The following is a 20,412-nucleotide window of genomic DNA, read 5'->3' as shown; positions in this document are numbered from 1 at the left end:
CACTCGTACATACATCAAACAAGTACAGCACAAGCAGCAGTTCAAGCTTCACTCATACATACATCAAACAGGTACAGCACAAGCAACAGTGCAACCTTCACTCATACATACATCAAACAGGTACAGCACAAGCAGCAGTGCAAGCTTCACTCATACATACATCAAAGAGGTACAGCACAGGTACAGCACAAGCAGCAGTGCAAGCTTCACTCATACATACATCAAACAGGTACAGCACAAGCAGCAGTGCAAGCTTCACTCATACATAAATCAAACAGGTACAGCACAAGCAGCAGTGCAAGCTTCAGTCATACATACATCAAACAGGTACAGCACAGGTACAGCACAAGCAGCTGTGCAAGCTTCACTCATACATACATCAAACAGGTACAGCACAAGCAGCAGTGCAAGCTTCACTCAGACATATGTCAAACAGGTACAGCACAAGCAGCAGTGCAAGCTTCACTCATACATACATCAAACAGGTACAGCACAGGTACAGCACAAGCAGCAGTGCAAGCTTCACTCATACATACATCAAACAGGTACAGCACAAGAAGCAGTTCAAGCTGCACTCATACATACGTACATCGATCGAACAGGTACAGCATAAGCAGCAGTGCAATCTTCACTCATACATACATCAAACAGGTACAGCACAGGTACAGCACAAGCAGCAGTGCAAGCTTCACTCATACATACATCAAACAGGTACAGCACAGGTACAGCACAAGCAGCAGTGCAATCTTCACTCATACATACATCAAACAGGTACAGCACAAGCAGCAGTGCAAGCTTCACTCAGACATACATCAAACAGAGACAGCACAAGCAGTTCAAGCTTCACTCATACATACATCAAACAGGTACAGCACAAGCAGCAGTACAAGCTTCACTCATACATACATCAAACAGGTACAGCACAAGCAGCAGTGCAAGCTTCACTCATAGAAACATCAAACAGGTACAGCACAAGCAGCAGTGCAAGCTTCACTCATACATACATCAAACAGGTAGAGCACAGGTACAGCACAAGCAGCAGTGCAAGCTTCACTCATACATACATCAAACAGGTACAGCACAGGTACAACACAAGCAGCAGTGCAATCTTCACTCATACATACATCAAACAGGTACAGCACAAGCAGCAGTGCAAGCTTCACTCAGACATACATCAAACAGAGACAGCACAAGCAGTTCAAGCTTCACTCATACATACATCAAACAGGTACAGCACAAGCAGCAGTGCAAGCTTCACTCATAGAAACATCAAACAGGTACAGCACAAGCAGCAGTGCAAGCTTCACTCATACATACATCAAACAGGGACAGCACAAGCAGTTCAAGCTTCACTCCTACATACATAAAACAGGTACAGCACAAGCAGCAGTGCAAGCTTCACTCATACATACATCAAACAGGTACAGCACAAGCAGCAGTGCAAGCTTCACTCATAGATACATCAAACACGTACAGCACAAGCAGCAGTGCAATCTTCACTCATACATACATCAAACAGGTACAGCACAGGTACAGCACAAGCAGCTGTGCAAGCTTCACTCATACATACATCAAACAGGTACAGCACAAGCAGCAGTGCAAGCTTCACTCAGATATACATCAAACAGATACAGCACAAGCAGCAGTGCAAGCTTCACTCATATATACATCAAACAGGTACAGCACAGGTACAGCACAAGCAGCAGTGCAAGCTTCACTCACAGATACATCAAACAGGTACAGCACAAGCAGTTCAAGCTTCACTCATACATACATCAAACAGGTACAGCACAAGCAGCAGTGCCTTTTTAAAGGCTCCACTGACAGGTGGTGGTGTGTGTAGACCATGGTGAAAGGGTGTACTGACAGTAGAAAATGCTTGTCGTTAATGTAGAAATAGAGCTCTCTCTAACAGCTTCTCTGATTCATTATTTGACATATTTAGCTCTTGGTGAAAAGGGGGGTGCCAGAGTAAAAGGCTCCACTCCCAAGGATAGAGCACTACAAGTGCGAGAGACAAAACATGTCTCATAATGTTTTTTTGAAAGGTGATTACAAATATCCTTCATATGTGTGAATGTGGTCTAAGTTATCTTCATTTACGTTTGCAGTATAGAAGTTACAAGCATCACATAATTTGAAACATTACATTTCCTATTAAACAAAAACTTTGAAGGGACTTATGTTTCAGAGAGTATGCTGCTGTTTTTTTTTTTTTTTATCCTTGCCTTAGTCGGAGAACAAAGCATCCAATCTATTGGGCCCCTCTCTTTCCAGCATGAGGGAAGCGTAGGAATGTGACACTACTGTGAGAAGATGAGATAAGAAGTGATTAACACTAAACAGATGTTCCCTTCAGTTTTATGAGGGCAGGAGGGCTTTGGTTTCTGTCAACATACTTTCGTCTCTGCACAAACAACAAACACCACCAGGCGTACAACACCATCTGTGCACGCTTTTACTAACTACACACAAACCAGCCGTCAGTGCACCCTTCCACAAGGCACACACACCTCCAGCTGGCAGTGCAGTACTTTACCAAGCACACACACCACCAGCCATCAGTGCACAATTTCTACAGGCAGTCACGGCCATCAGTACATGCATCAATTGTTAACGCATCCACAATTAAGTATTGTAGCAATTTCAGTATGGTACACTTTAGTTTTAAACATATTCATGTAAAAGCACAGCATGCCACCATTGCTACAATTCCAATCTAACACACATAAATCCACTACACACCACATTAACACACTCCATAACACTTAGCAAAAATACATTACCATTTAAAATGCCATTAGCTCGAACTCAAATAAATCCGAGCCCGATTGCATTTCTAATGCTTGTTTGTAAATTCTATCATTTTCTTAGGTTAAAATACCTTAAGCCCATTTTTATAAAATACAATATTCGAACCACAAAGACCGCATTAATACTATTATCCTCAATGGAGAATGTGGATATCTGTTTTTTTGTGGCTACCTATATCTTGAAATGTACAGCTGCCAGGAAAAGTATAGTACTGTAACCTCTTTATACTTACCTGTCTGTAAATCTTTGAGATGTACAGCTGCCAGGAAATGTATAGTGCTGCTATCATTTTATACATTCCTGTCTGTACATAAAAGTTTTTATTAGCTACAAATATGGAATGGTCACTCGTGTTTTATGCCCATAGTATGTATTGTAAGGTTCTTCTTTACACCCCAAATATTCACCTTTTTATGCCTTCTGAGCGGTCTGGATTTTGTTTGTTTTAATGTACAGCTGCCAGGAAACTCCACTTGTGTGTTAGATATACTGATTTCCTGTCTGTACACATTTGTATATATCCCTATATCGCTTCTATTTTTTAAATTTAACTGCTGCCCAATGATTGATGTATATGTTTTTTTATCTTATCTTTTTCTGCACCATTAATGTGAATATTGAGTATTAATTGTATATATATGGTGTTGTATTTTTAATGTTGCTTGTCTGATTTGTACCTTCAAATCGAATAAAAGCTTATGAAATTGAAATTGAGTATTCCTCTGTGTCTGCGAGTCACACTCGCTCCTCCACCCCTCCCGTAGGAATAAGAAAATTACTAATGCAGCAGTTTTCGTTTCTCAGCTAACTGTGGCCGAAACTAACAAGTTCCTTATCAGTAGTGTTCTCATGCACCAGAGACGCTGAGGCTCGGCTCCGCGGCCTTGGGCAGAGATAGCTAATGTAGCCTTTGCAGGTGCAGATGCCTCTTGTATGATGCCATTGTTCCTCTCTCTGGGGTTCAGTAATTTTCCAGAAGGGGCGTGTTTCTATTCCACTGTACCATGTTATAATGTATTGCTGTGATGATATGAGTTAGTCCTCTCGGCGCACTCTTAGGGGTGAGGTCGGACAGGGCCCTCTCATATGGGAGTTTGAGGCCTAATAAAATTACCTTGTTTATTCTTCTCCACTGTCCGGCTGACTTCTTACTGAGTAACTATAGGTGAGTGTGGTAAGTCACTCGGGTGGATTTGAGCCACGCTTATCACCCTCTCTCTCTCTCTCTCTCCCTTTCTCTCTGTCGCTCTCTCTTCCTCTCTCTCTCTCTTTTTTCTCTCTAGTTCCCTGTTCTCTCTCTCCCTCTCTCTCTGTCTCTCTCTTTCTCTCTATGCCACCATGTCTCTCTCTCTTTTTCTTTCTCTCTCTCCCTCTCTCTTGCTTTCTCTCTCTTTCTCTCCCTCCCTCTCTATCTCTCTCCCTCCCTCTCGCTCTCTCGCTCTCATCCTCTCTCTCTCTCTCTCCCCTCTCTGTCTCTCTCTCTCTCTCTTCCTCTCCCTCTCTCTCTCTAGCTCCCTGTTCTCTCTCTCCCCCCTCTCTGTCTATCTCTCTTCCTCTCTCTCTCGCTCCCTGTTCTCTCTCTCCCTCCCTCCCTCTCTCTCTCTGTCTCTCTCTCTTCCTCTCTCTCTTTTTCTTTCTCTCTCTCCCTCTCTCCCTCCCCCTCTCTCTCTATCTCCCTCTCTCGCTCTCTCTGTCTCTTTATCTTTACCTTCCTCTCTCCATCGCTGCCCCTGTCCCGAGTGAGTGCCCCCATTCTCTCGCCCCTTCCTGTGGTGCTAGTCACAGCTCTAGGTCAATGCTCAGCTATTGCACGTTGTATTTTCACCACTTTGATCACATTCATTCATTCATCCTGGCCACACCCTCCTTGTAATGTCAGTCAACAGTCATTGCACTTGCGATGCGATGACGTGTGAAGCTGGGTGCAGCATGGAGGGCTCTGATGCCAGACAGAGGGGGCGACAGAACCTCCACAAACAGCAGAAACGAATACCGTTGTTTCAGACATTTTTCTAGCAAGCAGAGGCAAAGCCGGTAGGACTGACCTTTACAAGCCAACACGTGTACACGTATTCATACATGGTTTCTGAGTGCATCACATGAAAGCCAGCCCTGTTGGCTTTTGCCATTTCCGTGAAACTAGGAAGAAAGGTTCGCATTGTGTATGGGAGGCTTAAGGCGGGAACAGGACTGAATGTGGCAGGCGGCCTGATGCCTGGGTGTAAATAGAGTCTCGTGCATTGCAATGGAAGCACCTCCTGGGCAGAGGTACTTACATCAAACACCAAGAGGTGAGAGAGGGGTCAAAGGCCCCTCTAGGAATATTTGAAAGAATTGTTACTAATGCATGTTGCAGAAATCAGCGTTGTCCAGCCAGACCTAAAAACGAGAGAGAGGCGGTATGGGAGAGCTGCAGAGTGTGACAGAAAGAGGAGGCTTCAGAGTTAAAATGCTCCTTTTGTTCACAACATCGTTTTCGTGTAAGATTCCCCACCAATCCCGTGTGTACTGCCTTCAAAGGTTACTGAGTGTTCAATGCCTGGGTCAGTGTTACCAGCCAATGAGATGTAAGTGCTTTATTCCGCCATCAGTAGCTGACCCCTGACTGACCCCCCTCGTACACTCTCGGACTGTCTCTTCGATGAGGCAGACAGCAGTCAGGGAGGCAGCAGGTGGGGGTGGGGGGGGGGGGGGGGGCGGCAGGATATCTCCCCAGCCTCCTTGGCCAAACGCGTATCTATTCTCTACACTAAGTATAGGCAGCAGTGAGTCAGCCCACCTTCACACATGCGCAGAAGTGTCAGCAGGGAGAGATTCCTTCACACAAGGCATAAGCAGTAGAGTGTAAGCCTTCTCCACACTCAGCATAGGAACAGTTGGGCAAGCTTCCTTCACACAACATAGACAGTAGTAAGAGAAGCTTTTCACACACTGCATGATGAGGAGTGTTAAGGTGCTGTTCCTCCACACACCGTAAGCAGTAATTCAGGCGATTTTCCACCACACTCAGCATAAACAGGAGCGGGGTCACCTTTCTCCCCACACATCATAAATGGTAGTATGGAACGCCTCCTTTACATGCGGCATAGGCAGGAGTAAGGCCAGTATAGCCATAGGCAGTGGTAATGGTACCTTCCTTCACGCACAACCAGGGCAGGACTGGCCGTTGCGGGCACCGGGCAATTCTCCGGTACGCCGCAAGGGTGGGGGCCGGTTTTGGGCCCCTGGGGGCCGTTTTTGTTACAGGGACGATTATGCAGCATAGCTGCAAAATCGACCCTGTAACAAAATCGTCCGAAAACCGGTCTGGCAAAGAGCTCGGTCGTACCACCAACCTCCCCAGGGGGGACGGCCGAGCACTGACGGGGCCGGTTTGGGTTCCCAGTCCAGCCCTGCACACAGCATAAGTAGTGTAGAGCAAGTGGTCTCTACATACAGCAGGAGCCTTATATGCACTGGCAGTGAGACAGCGAGGAGAGGGTGTGCTGTAGAGTGGCGTCATCTCATCAGTCCATAGCCACCTAAGAGCCAGGAGCCGGGGCTCCCGCTGGTGGTCTGCCTCCTGTTAGTTAACCCGTTCCACTCTCATGACGAGCTCAGCTCGTCATGAAGCACAGTGGAGCTGTGCTCATGACGAGCTGAGGTCGTCATAACCGCCGCGGAACGCTCACTCGGGACTAATGCCCCTCCTGTGCGGGGCGTTCCATTGAGTGGGCGGAGTCATGACGAGCTCAGCTTGACATGAGCACAGTTCCAATGTGCTGCGTGACGAGCTGAGCTCGTCACGAGCACCGCGGTACAGCGTGCGGCCCACCTCCCCCCGCACCGCAGGGGATTTAGCCCCGCGTGGAAGGAGTTAAACTGACTGATTGCTTAGTGTCTTTGAACTGGAGAAACCTGGCTGCTATGAAGCTAAGTATCCGACCCTGAAATATACCCCATTCTGTTGTTTCTTAGATGTAGTCTGGCTTCTGTCGTGTTTAGCTACACGCCCGGGGTGGACACCATACACAGGACGCAGGTTAGAATCGCATACCTTTATTTCTTGTATACATTCAGCAGGCACTCAGTACGTCCATCACCTGTCCTCGTCCTGGTCACTCTGCCGTCACCACGCCCCCTAACCGGATGTGGTGTCCGGTGACCTGTCCCCTTGTCTTAGGACCTCCAGGGTCCTAGCGCTATGCTGCCCGGTCGCTATGTTGTCGGGTCATGACAGCTTCTGTGCGTGCTCTGTCTCTGTACTCCTTCGACTATATGTGCGTGAGGTCTTGAAGAACCGGGTTTTAGAACCCAGCGGCGCCAGGGAAAACGCCTGATGTCTTCGAGTTCCCCTGCCTTGGCAAACAGAGACACGAGACACTTCTCAGTGACGTCAAAGACCAAATTTATTGGCTGCAACCAGGAACAGAGGTCTACGAAGCACAACACGGGTGGTTCGCTAGAGACTGCACAAATTCATAGAGCGGAGCATCGTCTTTTATGCTAAAAATCACATTCCTGGCTAGCATCAATTACATACAAACTGACCAATTGGAGGGTGACATTTCAAGCATATCGCATAATGACAATCCCACTTTCTGTTGTCCAGCCCACCAGAAATGACCAAGCAAAATCCAACATTCCTGTTCGAACAGGCCGGACGGACCCATAATAAAGACCTCAACCCAAATCAATAATTAAGCCATAAAGGAAGGAACAGAAGCAGATGAGAAACAAGATAGAAGGGTGTGTGCATGTACCATAAACTCAGCAATGTCCTGCTCTTTGATCTCTATCTGACCAGCTGCTTAACAAGGAACTGGCTCAACGAGGTCAGCCTCGGGCAAGGGAGTCAGTTCATCCAGGTCACACAGAAGTCAGCTAAAGGTGTACGTGTCCCAAAGACTCGTTCGGCCATAGTCATCGGCCTATGTGAGGGCAACCACACAAAATGGCTGCCGCACACAAAATGGAACCCGAGGGTTCAAACGAAATCCCTGAATACGTAGTTTTCTCATTGATCGATTATGATAAAAGCACTCGTACACACCACACTCGTCATTTGCGGTCCGCTAATACAAGAATCGTCAATATCCGACGACCTTTATTGAACAGGTTCGGAATCACGGAACCTCAGTCTTTGCAATGGTTTTGTATCCAGGGGCATATTTACAAGTCCCTATCACCACAGGAACGTCACTTTTAGTGACATTGTGATGGCGATAGGGGCATTGCGTTATTTACAAGGCAGCCTTAAGCCACTTAACGTGGCTTAACGGCACCTTATTTTTAAGGCCCCCTTTCACGATACACATAGAGTGAAAGGGGCGAGCAATGGGTGTTGTGGTGGGCGTTATGCCGTAGCACCCATTGATTTTGATGCAGCCCCCTATTTACAAGGGCAGCGTTAATAGGAGGCAACACCAAAACAAACACTAAGGAAAAACTGGTCTTAAACAGGCAAACGAGGAGAAATGCTTTATTTCTCCTTGGTTTTGCTGTTTTCATGTGTGCTGCCTTGTGCAGAACATATAGAAACAGCAAAATGCCATTGATAGTTTATGTTCAGGAAGGTGTCCCTTCCTGTGCCTAAACAATAAAAAATAAAGTGTTTTTTGCAACTTCTATGTGTGCTGCCGTAAGCAGCACACATAGACGTTTCAACACACCATGAATGGGAGACCTTCCAGCAAATAAACAATCATTTCACCCAACGCAGGCACCCTTGCACCATGCGTTGGCGCTAGGCAGCTGAACTCAGTGCCAGCGCTAGGGGAAACACAGGGGTGCGCTGCATTCTTGTGAATACGGTGCCTCCCTGCATGTTCAGAATGGAGAAGCGTGGCATAGCATTGTTTGCTTAATGCCACGCTTCTCCTTTCTGTCGTAAATATGCCCCTAAAAGTGAAGTTGTGGTGGCTACAGGGCCTTGTAAATATGCCCCTTATGAAGAACTGGGTTATAAACCAAACAAAGTCGGGGAGCGACCCACTTGTACTTAACAAAAATGTCTGTCACGCCACCAGAAGACCGTCTATCGTCTCGCCTTACAGATCATCACAAAAGGGTACAAGACAGGGCGACAGTCAGGGCAGCAGTCCTTCGTAGTTGTCGGAAAGGGGAAGCCTCGCAGTAAAGACCTTCGGTCCACAATCGGCATGCAGGGGTCGATGAAGTGGGGGCCCTCCTCCAGAATTTCCTCACGAAGCTCATCACAATCTTCGGGCTTGGACCGGTACTGCTGAAGTCGCCCCACGTGGGGCGCCTACTGAAGAACCGAATTTTAAACCCAGCAGCGCCAGGGGCACGCCCAAAGTCTTCGGCTTCACCTGTCTTGGTAAACAGAGACACGGAATACTTCTGGGTGGGGTCAAAGACCAAATTTATTAGCTGCAGCTAGTAACAGAAGTCCTAGAAATACAACACGGTGTACAACTGAGGAAACTGTTCAATTTTGTAGGCAAGACATCCCTTTTTATGCCAAAATTCACATTACGAATGCACACCAACTGCGCAAAATTCTAGCCAATAAGGTACATTCTCAAACAAAGTATCACATAGCAAAAACCCTAGTTTACATTGCCCCAACCCACAAGTTAATTATTAGGAATGTCCCAAATCCAATCTCCACAAGCCGGACAAACCCATATTTGAAAGCACAATGCATGTAATGAAAGAGCATAGAAAAGAAACAATGACAGATAGCGAGTAAGATAAAGCATGTGTAAAGAACCTAAAAGTTAACGATGTCCTGAACATTGATTGGCAATCTCAGACAACAATCAACCAAGGAAATTGGCTTCGCGAGGTCGGTTTCAAGTGAAGGGGTCACTTTCTTACAATTCGCCTTAGAGTCAAGAAAAGGCCTAGTTAATAAGTGCATGAACAGCGAAGCCCATGCAACTTTGTTCGTTCGGTTACCTCCAAGGGCCCACTGGCCTACGTGATGGCAACACAAAATGGAGGCACAGACAAAATGGAACCCATATTCAAAACAAAGTCTCTGGATACGTAATGAACTCGCTAGTTAACACGACAAATTCACTCCATATTAGCCGCACTTACTAAATACGGTACAACATCACCAAAATCGTGACGGAACCACAACCTCACAAGACAAGACAGAATTTCACAGAACCTCAGACCCTCCTTTTGCCATTACGTAGGCAATAACCCAAACTCACGTTAATCTGAATCTAGGTCTATATTAATATTCATCAGATCATCAAGATGTTGCTGGAGCATCATCCTATTATTCTCTACTTCTCTCGAGACAGGTCTCAGCACACACAAAGTAGCATAAAGACTACAAATGTCGGGCCCACACTGGATGCAAAGACAAAAAGAGAAGAGAATAGCTAAAACCATACCAAAGAACATCAGAATCTTCCATCCCCATTTGGACAGTAGTCCCCAAAACCATCCAGTCAATGACCAGTCTCCTTCGTCCACATGAATAGACTTGGAAACCTTATGCAGTCTAGAAATGGCTTGGTATACCCTAGGGGCATTGTCTGGTATGAAAACACAGCAACTAGATTGGATCAACTTGCATACCCCTCCTCTATCTGCAAGTATAATGTCTAAAACCATACGGTTTTGTAACATCATAAGACGATCCGCTTGAAGCTCAGCGGTGACATTACTAAGGGCACCTGCAGTCTCATTGATAGTGGCCTCAACCACTCTCGTAAGTTGTCGTATGTTCCTGCTATTGGCCATAGGACCCCAAAACGGTAGGAAATCCTTGAAAAAGTCTCCTACTTCCTGTGCTGCGGTATCTTCCTGATCGAAGACACCTCTACCATATCTTGTCCTATGATAGTCCGGAGTAGCAGTGTATGTAGGGGGAAGCAAAAAGGCCACATAAAAAGTTCCAGAAAAATCAGGTGGCAACCATGTATAGGCTCTGTCATTACAAACAAAATATGTGCCTTTAGCTGGCACGAACGGAGAAATCTGAGATGAATAAACATAGGTGTGAGCACACACACTCTTACCTAGCTGAGCTCTCGGATTCCAACCACTACCTTGCAAACAAAAGTGGCCTCGATGTGGTACAATCCAAATCGGGGTAGACCTTTTTCGTCTCTCCTTCTCTGTCAAGCTAGTACTTTATCCAGTCACGTTCCAACCAACATAAGCCTGCACCTCATCCTTAGGGATAGCATTATATGCATCAATATCTCAGATCATATCTACTGTTCCCTTTATCAAGGCACTATTTCTCGGATTGTCTTTCACAGAACGTAAGGGATATACCTCATTCGCATAGATAAACATAGTCTGAAAAGCCCATACAGACCCATTGAAAGAAAAAGGCAAAACCAAATAAGGCATACCTCTATCTGTCGTATGAGGCATAAGACCACAAACCCAGCAATTAGTGGTATTTACTACCAACTTATGCTGATGCAACAGCTGTATAAACGAATTGTTAACAAATTCTGACCTCCTTGTCTGTTCATGTTCAGGCAACGTATAAAATTGGTGCAAAGAAACAGTAGAAAAAGAAAGCATAGGTTGGGAAGTGGGTGCAGATTTAAGTGGTGTAGCATAAACAATCCAACCCACACAAGCTAATGTGATACTTAAAAACATAAAAGAACACAATATTATAAAACATTTGCTACGTATTAATGTACAAAATCTCATCTTGGGTCTCTGGTCACTCACCTGCACTATAATTCTGTCACCCCACCGCTGTTTAGCGGGTCCGGTCTCCGGGGAGGCAGTGGGCAGGGAGCGCCATCTTTGTGCGGGAGGGGAACTGTGGGCGCCATCTTTGAGCGTTCTTGCGCTCGGGGACAGTGGGAGCTGCCTGTTTAAGGTGGAGTATCCACCGGGACAGTCTGGCACAGTGGACCTGAAGTTAAGTATTGCAGCAGCGCCTTGCTGCTGGGTGTGCGCGCTGTTTTAGCGTTTATAGCGCTACATGCTATTTTTTAACCGCCCGTTTTGTATTTTATTTTAATATTGTTTACTTTCCCCTGGTTTTAGTCACTAGGTCCCTTGCCACTCACCTGCACTATAATTATAGCATTATATGCATCAATATCTCGGATCATATCTACTGTTCCCTTTATCAAGGCACTATTTCTCGGATTGTCTTTCACAGAACGTAAGGGATATACCTCATTCGCATAGATAAACATAGTCTGAAAAGCCCATACAGACCCATTGAAAGAAAAAGGCAAAACCAAATAAGGCATACCTCTGTCTGTCGTATGAGGCATAAGACCACAAACCCAGCAATTAGTGGTATTTACTACCAACTGATGCTGATGCAACAGCTGTATAAACGAATTGTTAACAAATTCTGACCTCCTTGTCTGTTCATGTTCAGGCAATGTATAAAATTGGTGCGAAGAAACAGTAGAAAAAGAAAGCATAGGTTGGGAAGTGGGTGCAGATTTAAGTGGTGTAGCATAAACAATCCAACCCACACAAGCTAATGTGATACTTAAAAACATAAAAGAACACAATATTATAAAACATTTGCTACGTATTAATGTACAAAATCTCATCTTGGGTCTCTGGCCACTCACCTGCACTATAATTCTGTCACCCGCCGCTGTTTAGCGGGTCCGGTTTCCGGGCAGGCAGTGGGCAGGGAGCGCCATCTTTGTGCGGGAGGGGAACTGTGGGCGCCATCTTTGAACGTTCTTGCGCTCGGGGACAGTGGGAGCTGCCTATTTAAGGCGGAGTATCCAACGGGACAGTCTGGCACAGTGGACCTGAAGTTAAGTATTGCAGCAGCGCCTTGCTGCTGGGTGTGCACGCTGTTTTAGCGTTTATAGCGCTACATGCTATTTTTTATTTTTATTCTTTCCCCTGGTTTTAGTCACTAGGTCCCTGGCCACTCACCTGCACTATAATTCTGTCACCCCACCGCTGTTTAGCGGGTCCGGTTTCCGGGGAGGCAGTGGGCAGGGAGCGCCATCTTTGTGCGGGAGGGGAACTGTGGGCGCCATCTTTGAGCGTTCTTGCGCTCGGGGACAGTTGGAGCTGCCTATTTAAAGGACTCCTCTCAACGCGCAGCGGTGACGCGCAGCGGTAGCGCCTTCTCTGCGCCTGAGTCGTGCCAGAGTCCCGCCCGTCTGCGCTCGTCCACGTCTCGGAAGTCAGCGAGGTAGGCATGTAGTAATTTTGCTGTCCTGTAGTATGTCATTGGTTGATTAAGACGTATCAGCAGTTCTGATGCTTTCTTACACTTCCACTGAGTAATTAGCGCTACGAGGATCTATTTCCTCCTGCCACCATGTTTTCCCAGGAGGCCGCTCGCTTAGGAAGGGCTGCGCTGGCTGCAGCTGGAATATGCCGCAGCGGGAAGGTTCACCTCCCGTATCCACATCACCACATGTTCTTTGTCACCTGCTTAATACCAGATCTCTTAGTAAACATGCCAATGACATCTGGAATCTGATATCTGACTCTAAAATCTAGTGTTTGTTCCTCACAGAGACCTGGCTTAGTGAGTGTTCCGGCCCTGATATTGCCACTTCTGTCCCTCCTAATTACACCATTTATAGGAAGGACAGAGAGGTTGGTCGGGGTGGTGGTGTGGCAATAGTTGTTGACAAGACTCTCTCCTGTTCGACATTTCCTGTGGATAACATCAAGGGTAGTGAAGCCTTGGGCTTCACTCTTAAACTATCTCCCATCAAACTTGTACAGGGATTATCATCTATAGGGCACCTGGCCCCTTAAGGTTCCTTCTTTGAGGACCTTCAGGCGGCACTTTCTGTACCTTGCCTGAGATCGGAGCATTGTATCCTACTGGGAGATTTCAATCTTCATATGGACAACACTATTGACCCCGATACTATTAAGCTCCAGGACATAGTCTGTCCGTTGGGGCTGTCCCCTTTCATTTTTAGCCCGACTCATATCAAAGGCCATACGATCGATCAGATCTTTTCCACTAGGTCTATCGATGCTTCTGCACCGCTTCCTGTTCTTTGGACAGACCACTTTTTAATAGAATTTCGCATCTCCGTTACAGCCATGCCAGTGCTAGAGGAGCGAAAGATACCAGAAGGATGTCTTGGCCTTTTCATCGAGTCACGGCAGAAATGCTTTCTGCCACTCTTGGCCAACATCCGTGCCCTCTATCAGGTGACCCGGAGCAAGATATTGAATTGGTCCAGAAGTGGCTCGAAACTAGGTTTGAGGAGTTAGCCCCTGGTAAGCCAGGTAACCTGGTGGGTAAATACACCTCGGCCCCCTGGTTTACTCCTCTTCTTGGTAGGATGCGCCAGGACTGCAAGAGGGCAGAAAGAGTCTGGAGGCGTTTGTATGACCCAGAAGATAAAACTAAATACAGGGAGCTATTCCGACTTTACCATAAGCAAATTCTGGATGCAAAAAAAGCTTACCTGGAACACAGAATTGACGCAGCAGATAGTAGGAGTAAAGAAATTTTTAGAATTGTACAAGAGTTTATCTCTCCTGCCTCGAGCTCTCCAAATCATTCTCACACTGAAGTCTGGATCAGCCAACTAAGTGAGTTCTTTATTAATAAAATCAAGCTTATCCAAGGCTCCTTCCCTAAAGCAGGCCTTGGCCCAGGTGTCTGTCATCCGACTCCTACGCCTCCACCTGTGAAGGAGATAGGACCTCTGCTTTTGGATTTTCCTTCCATCTCCCATGCTTCTTCTCTTGACCTTCTGACTCGACTTAAATCAGGCTCGCCGCTCGATCCCTGCCCTGCTACATGCCTCGGGAGAGTGGCACCGGCAATTAACACCTTGCTCAATCCTCTGCTCAATGCCTCCCTGACATCTGGAGAGGTGCCCATGGCCTGGAAGCACGCCCTGATTCTGTCGCTGTTAAAAAAACCTACATCAGATCCCCTTGTTCACGCGAATTATAGACCAATCTCCCTCCTTCCCTCTCTGGCTAAGGTGATTGAGAAACACGTGCACCTCTCTATTTCCAGCTTCATTGAGAATAATAACATCCTGCACGATTCTCAATCGGGTTTCCGTGCGAATTACAGCACGGAGACGGCTCTTTTAGAGATTACCGATGCCATTCGAGAGACTTTGGATGGAGGAGGGAAAGCCATCTTGGTCATGTTGGATTTGTCGGCGGCGTTCGACACCGTCCCCCACGACGGTCTCCTTTCAAGACTCTGGGAGATCGGTTTTCAGAGGACGGTGTGGAAATGGTTTAAGTCATTTCTTAACAACCGCCGACAAGTGGTCTGGGCACCCCCGTTTTCCGCTGAAATGCCGCCGCTGGAGGTGGGGGTACCTCAGCGGTCCATCCTGAGCCCCACCCTTTCAATATCTACATGGCCCCTCTGGCGGCGGTAGTGGAATCTTTTGGTGCCCAGATCCTATCCTATGCTGATGACACCCAGCTACTTTTTACGTGCAACAAGGGTGAAGATTTTGACAGCGGACAGATCAGGGAATGTCTGGAAGCCGTGTTTGACTGGTTTCAGAGGCATAGTCTGAAGTGCAATTCGGACAACTCGGAGCTGCTCTTCTTCGGAAGTCCTCCGAATCCCGATTGGAAGACTTGGTGGCCTCGTGACATGTCACCGCCTGAGGATACCTCGCAAAAAGCCAAAAATCTGGGTGTCTTATTTATTTATTTATTTATTTATTTTTAACACTTATAAAGCGCTACTTATACCCTTGGGCGTCAAGGCGCTGAAAACCATTATTGAAGAAAGTGAGGAATGAGAGAATAAACAGAATTGACGGTTGAGAATAGGTTACTGAGAGAAAAGCCAGGTTTTCAGGAGTTTACGGAACTGGAACAGCGTAGCACTTCGTCTGATGTTAAGAGGCAAGGTGTTCCAGAGTCTGGGGGCCGCCACCAAAAAGCGACGGTCACCCCAGGACACTGTTTTGGTGCGTGGGACAGGCAGTTGGTTATGGGTGGCTGAACGTAAAGCTCTTGTAGGTTTGTAGAGTTGAAGTTTGTCTCTTAAAAAATGTGGTCCTTGATTATTGACTGATTTGAAGACTATACAGAGGGCCTTGAAGTGGATCCTTTTTTGTACAGTCAGCCAGTGGAGGTCTTTTATGTTTTTGGCAATGGGTTCGAACTTTGTTTTGCCGGTAATGAGACGGGCTGCTGCATTTTGTATAGTTTGAAGTTTTGTAGTGACTCGAGTTTGCGCATTGAGAAATAAACCATTACAATAATCCAAGGATCAGAGGACAAGAGCAGAGACCAGTGTCTTAATCGCAGATTCGGGAAGAAAAGGACGTATTTTACTAATCATTTTTAGTTTTAGGTGCGCTGTGGATGCTGTCTTGTTGGCGTGATCCATGAAGTTCAGTCCATCATCGAAGATAACCCCCAAATTCCTGACCGTCGAGGTCGGTGTGGGAGGAGTACCGAAGGTCTCTGGCCACCAACTGGTGGGCCAGGCTGGGGATAATGGACCGAAAATGAGTACCTCAGTTTTATCTGAGTTTAGCTTTAAGCAGTTTGTTGCCATCCAGTCTCCTATATCTAGGAGCCCTTTCTTAAATTTTTCAGCTACTTGCTCTCCGTCACCTTTGATCGCCAACACTAGTTGGGTGTCGTCGGCGTACGAGGTAAGGCTCATCCCATGTGCTTTGATGGTCTTAGCTAGGTCCGACACATAGATGTTAAAGAGTGTCGGACTAAGGGATGAGCCTTGAGGAACACCACAGGGGGCGGAGAGTTGTGCTGATTGAAAGGGTCCTAGGATGACCGCCTGCGTTCTATTAGCAAGGAAAGAGGCTATTAAGTTTTTGGCAGTATGACAGATGCCAAATCCTTGGACACGGTCGACCAAGATGTTGTGGTCGACCGTGTCGAAAGCCGCTGATAGGTCTAGCAGAACCAGTATGGCAGTGCCACCTTGGTCCCTAATAACCCTGATGTCATCAGCGGCTTTGATCAGGGCTGTCTCGGTCCCGTGATATTTTCGGAACCCAAACTGCGTGTTGTCCAGGAGCTGGTGTACTTCAATAAACTCAGAGATCTGGGTGTTCATGATCTTTTCGATTGTCTTTGCAATGAAAGGTAAACTGGCAATTGGTCGGTAATTTTTTAGCTCATTTTTGTCCAGCGAGGGTTTTTTTAACAGAGGCTTTAGTAGAGTGTTTTTGAGCGAATTAGGGTAGTGGCCTGACCGCAATATCAAATTGCAGACCTGTGTGAGTGCCGGTATGATAACGTCTAAGACTGGTCTGAGGACAGATAGAGGGCAGGGGTCTAGGGGTGAGCCTGATTTGATGGTCAGAAGTGTGTTTTTTATTTGCTCCTGGGTGACTGGTTGAAAGCACGGGAAAGCATTAGCTGAGGAGGAAGTGACGGATGATATGGAGGCCGGAAGTGATTTGGAGGAAAATGCTTGATAAATGTCATCTACTTTAGTGTAGAAAAAAGATGCAAGAGAGTCACACAGAGATTGTGACGGGGGGGGCGTGAGATCCGGGGAGTTACCTGATAAAGCTTTGGTAATGGAGAATAGTTGTTTACTAGAGTTCCTGGCCTGCTCGATTTGGTCAGTGTAATATTCTCTTTTAGCTTGTGCTATCATATTTTTGTATAGGGCGACGGCTTCCCTATAGGCAGACTTACTGACGGCATCATAGTCTTTTCTCCAGGTTCTCTCCTTGCTGCGGTTTATCTGTTTTTGTGTCCTAAGTTTATCGTTATACCAAGGAGCGGTGGGTTTAGCTCTGTTGCTGGAGTGTTCCTTGGAAGGGGCTGATTGGTGAGATGCCTGGCCAATCCAGTCATATAATTGCTGGAGAGCTAAATTGGGGTCTGCAGCGAACTCTGGGCAGGTTTGTATGAGTGTGAGCTTAAAGTTTTCTAGATTTATATTTTTCCAGTCTTTAAACGGTAATTTGGGTACCGATTGGGGATTGTTGTTACAGTCATTGCCAGTAGCAATATTCGCAAAGATTGCAAAGTGATCTGTCCACTGCATGGGCAAAATGTTAGTGATTTGGAGTCCTTCTAAATTGGAAAAAATGGGGTCCAAAATGTGGCCTGCTTGGTGAGTGGAGGACATAACAAGCTGTTTTAGCCCTAGATTGCCTAGGTCAGTGGTGAGGGCAACGGAGTCGGCTAGGTGATCAAGATCTAAATGAAAATTCAGGTCACCGAGAACTGTGAAACTGGTTTCTGTGGCTACAGATTCCATTATAGTATTTATGTTGGACAGAAAAGTAGTTTTTGATCCCGGGGGCCGATATATTAACATACCCTTAAAATTGAATGAAGGGGAGATATTAATAGAAAACTGCATGGCCTCACAGGCGGTGGAAGGAATGAAGGTTGTTCTAACAGGGTATATATCTCTGGCGATTATGGCCAGCCCACCCCCTCTTTGTTTGGGCCTGTCCTGACAGTAGGCCTTAAATCCGGGTGGCACGGCGATGACCAGATCTGACTGTGAGGAGTCATCTGTCCACGTTTCAGTAATGAACAAAATATCAAGAGCATAGTCAGTAATAAGATCGAATATTTCCTGCCTGTGCTTGCCAAGAGAGCGCGCATTTATAAGGGCTATGGAAGTAGTAGCACCTGCATCTTGGTTAATTGGAGTGCCGATGGTTTGATGGGGAGGAAGAAGGGGGATAGAGTAGAGGCAGTGAGGACAAGCGATGGTCATGTCTTTATGGATTTCTGAGGGGTTAATTTTTAGACATTTGGACGTGTCGAGTGGACATGAGGCAAGTAAGTTGTGTCTGGAGTAAGTTATGGCACTTCCTGATGAATTTTTGGCAGGATTTGTGGCCCTGGGCCCGGTGCGGACGGGCGCAGACGGGCTTGCCTCTGGCGCGCCTCCGGCGCGCCGCCGGCGCGCCCGCTGCGCCCGCCCGCTGCGCGGACGGGAAGTACCTTTGATTTTATGCATGAAAGGGGCGGGAAGGGAGGGAGCGTTCGATAGACTGGAGCGCAGCCCTTCCCTGCTCAAGATGGCGGGTGAGTCACGAGTAGTCACGTGACCGCGACCGAAAGGGCAGCGCTGATGTGAATGAGCTGCAGTCGCGCAATGCAGCGCGCGATGATTTCCAGAAGGTAATCACAGGGTTTAGCCACCAATAATGTATTTAAAAATACATCTACAAGGTTATAGCCCAGTGAGCGGACAGTAACCACAATTAGTGCAAAGTACGCTATTTAAAAACTACAACAGGGATAGAGAAGAGGTCCCCCGGCTTCCGCCTCAGGGGAGAGCAAAGTTAAAAATAAAGGTTTTGCCGAGGTTAAGGAAAGACGCCCCTTAAGTACACACAGGGGGCGGGAGCGCTCGATAGACTGGAGCGCAGCCCTTCCCTGCTCAAGATGGCGGGTGAGTCACGAGTAGTCACGTGACCGCGACCGAAAGGGCAGCGCTGATGTGAATGAGCTGCAGTCGCGCAATGCAGCGCGCGATGATTTCCAGAAGGTAATCACAGGGTTTAGCCACCAATAATGTATTTAAAAATACATCTACAAGGTTATAGCCCAGTGAGCGGACAGTAACCACAATTAGTGCAAAGTACGCTATTTAAAAACTACAACAGGGATAGAGAAGAGGTCCCCCGGCTTCCGCCTCAGGGGAGAGCAAAGTTAAAAATAAAGGTTTTGCCGAGGTTAAGGAAAGACGCCCCTTAAGTACACACAGGGGGCGGGAGCGCTCGATAGACTGGAGCGCAGCCCTTCCCTGCTCAAGATGGCGGGTGAGTCACGAGTAGTCACGTGACCGCGACCGAAAGGGCAGCGCTGATGTGAATGAGCTGCAGTCGCGCAATGCAGCGCGCGATGATTTCCAGAAGGTAATCACAGGGTTTAGCCACCAATAATGTATTTAAAAATACATCTACAAGGTTATAGCCCAGTGAGCGGACAGTAACCACAATTAGTGCAAAGTACGCTATTTAAAAACTACAACAGGGATAGAGAAGAGGTCCCCCGGCTTCCGCCTCAGGGGAGAGCAAAGTTAAAAATAAAGGTTTTGCCGAGGTTAAGGAAAGACGCCCCTTAAGCACACACAGGGGGCGGGAGCGCTCGATAGACTGGAGCGCAGCCCTTCCCTGCTCAAGATGGCGGGTGAGTCACGAGTAGTCACGTGACCGCGACCGAAAGGGCAGCGCTGATGTGAATGAGCTGCAGTCGCGCAATGCAGCGCGCGATGATTTCCAGAAGGTAATCACAGGGTTTAGCCACCAATAATGTATTTAAAAATACATCTACAAGGTTATAGCCCAGTGAGCGGACAGTAACCACAATTAGTGCAAAGTACGCTATTTAAAAACTACAACAGGGATAGAGAAGAGGTCCCCCGGCTTCCGCCTCAGGGGAGAGCAAAGTTAAAAATAAAGGTTTTTATGTGATGTTGATCTTTCTTTTCGACCCCAGATTGTAGGACTGACCGGAAAATGCTTTGGCGTTTTAAAAATGCTGCGGAAGTTTCTTCCCTTAATATCCCTCCAACATAAAAAAATTATTGTTCAGGCCTTGATAGGCTCGCGTCTTGACTACGCGGATGCCCTCTATCTAGGCCTTCTGAAATATCTTCTAGCACGTTTGCAGGTCGTGCAGAACTCGGCTGCTAGAGCCATCTTTGGACTACCGTGAAGGGCTCGCGTGGCTTCCGATTGCCAATAGAGTCACTTTTAAGAT

The sequence above is a fragment of the Lissotriton vulgaris genome, chromosome 3_1 (genome assembly GCF_964263255.1).
Source record: "Lissotriton vulgaris chromosome 3_1, aLisVul1.2, whole genome shotgun sequence".
Classification (NCBI taxonomy): domain Eukaryota; kingdom Metazoa; phylum Chordata; class Amphibia; order Caudata; family Salamandridae; genus Lissotriton; species Lissotriton vulgaris.
The sequence above is the reverse complement of the archived record's forward strand: the minus strand, read 5'-3'. Positions refer to the sequence as shown.